Source organism: Schistocerca gregaria, unplaced genomic scaffold (assembly GCF_023897955.1).
Source record: "Schistocerca gregaria isolate iqSchGreg1 unplaced genomic scaffold, iqSchGreg1.2 ptg000657l, whole genome shotgun sequence".
Classification (NCBI taxonomy): Eukaryota; Metazoa; Arthropoda; class Insecta; order Orthoptera; family Acrididae; genus Schistocerca; species Schistocerca gregaria.
Window position 1 is genome coordinate 75,001 of NW_026062041.1, and position 2,500 is coordinate 77,500.

Genomic DNA, 2,500 nt, shown 5'->3' on the forward strand with positions numbered 1-2,500 from the left:
TCCCCTGCACGATACACCTCGAAACCCTCTCAGGTCCCGGCGGCGCGCAGCGCCGTCCTAGGTACTTGGTCGGTTTCGAGAGAGGCGCAATCGCCCGGAGTTAGGCGAGTAGACGGTTTTAGTGCGAACACCCTTGCTCCCAACTGAGCTTGCCGCTGCCGACAGAGGCCCGGGAGCGTGCTGTCGTGGCATTGCCGGCGGGAGACAACACGCGCCACCTATGGTGACCGGCAGCTCCAACGCCAGCGCCACACAAGGGCAAAGCCCCACTTGGGTGCAGAAGCGAACTCTCCCAGCACAGCGCACGCGCCAACACGTCCGCACAACTGCGATACAAACCACCTGCGAGAACCGCTGGGGCGACCGAGCAGCAGACGGCGTCGCGGCGCCGAGTGCCAGGCGGCGGCGCATCCTCAACGCACACAGTCCTCAATCAGACCAGCACACTGCAGATGTCCACCGCGCTTCGCACCGGGCTCGGCTGAACCAACTTTGGCCGCCAGGCGCCGCGTGCAGGGTGCGCCGCAGCGTAGCTGCGCCGCCTGCCGAGCCCGTCGGCTGGCGCTCCTGCCACTCGGCGCCCCCCACCAGCCGCCTGTTGCGCGTGCGCCCACGCAGCGCGCGGCCAACACGCCGGGCGGCCCCCCTTCACCGGCCGGGAACAGTCCCACCAAGCCACCGCCGCGTATCGCTTCATACCCACATGGGCCTAGTCACGTGTGTGGATGTGGCGGGTACCGCTGAAACAACCGGTTAATAGCTGTACCGATCGTCGCCATCACAGATTCACCTCCAGCGTGAACAACCGCTCAACAACGGATTTCCAGTTCATTTGCGTATCTTGGGCAGTAAACGTAGATGTCCACCTACATTTGCGAATTCAACAATTCTTGCATGCCAGGATGTCATGTGTCACGACACGCTACATCAGACCACATACACACTGCGACATGTGCAGAAGAGAACACGTGGAAGGTGGCCCGCGCACGTATGCGATGTCCCTTCCGCGATCCACTGTCAACCGGCATCTGCGGCATGTCCCAGATATGGAACGCGGTCCACCAGGGTAGCACTTTGTGTGAGGCAATACGACAAAGTCGGAATACACGCGTCACTACATCACACGGCTCACGCTGACCTGACCTGACTCACCGCACCACCACCCCCAGCGACCCAGGGTGACATACAATGCGTTCGTACGTTCCTCCCACACGCCTCTACGGCGTACCACAGTGCAACCTAGCTGTTATTGGGAGACGAGACAAGTAGCATCGAGCACAACATATGGAAATTGAGATTCGACACCGTTGGGCACAGCCAGCGTACGGTCACACGTATCACACTACTTCACTCTGTACGTAACTACCGATGATCGGTACAGCGTGTGGGTTACGCGTACGACATCAGCGGACAATGGACACAGACCATACCACGACGTACACTGAGGGCGTCGACATCTGAACGCAACTGAACAGCTGCGAGGCTCATTTAACACTCAAACGCCAGACCGACCAGCTTGAGAGGACGGAGACACAAAGAGAGGGGCAGAGGGGGGGGGGGGGGGGGGCGATATAGTCCTATTGCAGTACAATTGACAGTGGATAGCGGGAATATGTGGAAAGTAAGCAACACTCGCAAGACATCTACATGAGGATAACAACGACACCAGAGATTCCGAGCAGTGAACTATGTTAGGCAAAGGGACAACGTGGGTTAGGTTAAGGGACAACGTGGGTTAGGTTAAGGGACAACGTGGGTTAGGTTAAGGGACAACGTGGGTTAGGTTAAGGGACAACGTGGGTTAGGTTAAGGGACAACGTGGGTTAGGTTAAGGGACAACGTGGGTTAGGTTAAGGGACAACGTGGGTTAGGTTAAGGGACAACGTGGGTTAGGTTAAGGGACAACGTGGGTTAGGTTAAGGGACAACGTGGGTTAGGTTAAGGGACAACGTGGGTTAGGTTAAGGGACAACGTGGGTTAGGTTAAGGGACAACGTGGGTTAGGTTAAGGGACAACGTGGGTTAGGTTAAGGGACAACGTGGGTTAGGTTAAGGGACAACGTGGGTTAGGTTAAGGGACAACGTGGGTTAGGTTAAGGGACAACGTGGGTTAGGTTAAGGGACAACGTGGGTTAGGTTAAGGGACAACGTGGGTTAGGTTAAGGGACAACGTGGGTTACGTTAAGGGACAACGTGGGTTACGTTAAGGGACAACGTGGGTTACGTTAAGGGACAACGTGGGTTAGGTTAAGGGACAACGTGGGTTAGGTTAAGGGACAACGTGGGTTAGGTTAAGGGACAACGTGGGTTAGGTTAAGGGACAACGTGGGTTAGGTTAAGGGACAACGTGGGTTAGGTTAAGGGACAACGTGGGTTAGGTTAAGGGACAACGTGGGTTAGGTTAAGGGACAACGTGGGTTAGGTTAAGGGACAACGTGGGTTAGGTTAAGGGACAACGTGGGTTAGGTTAAGGGACAACGTGGGTTAGGTTAAGGGACAAC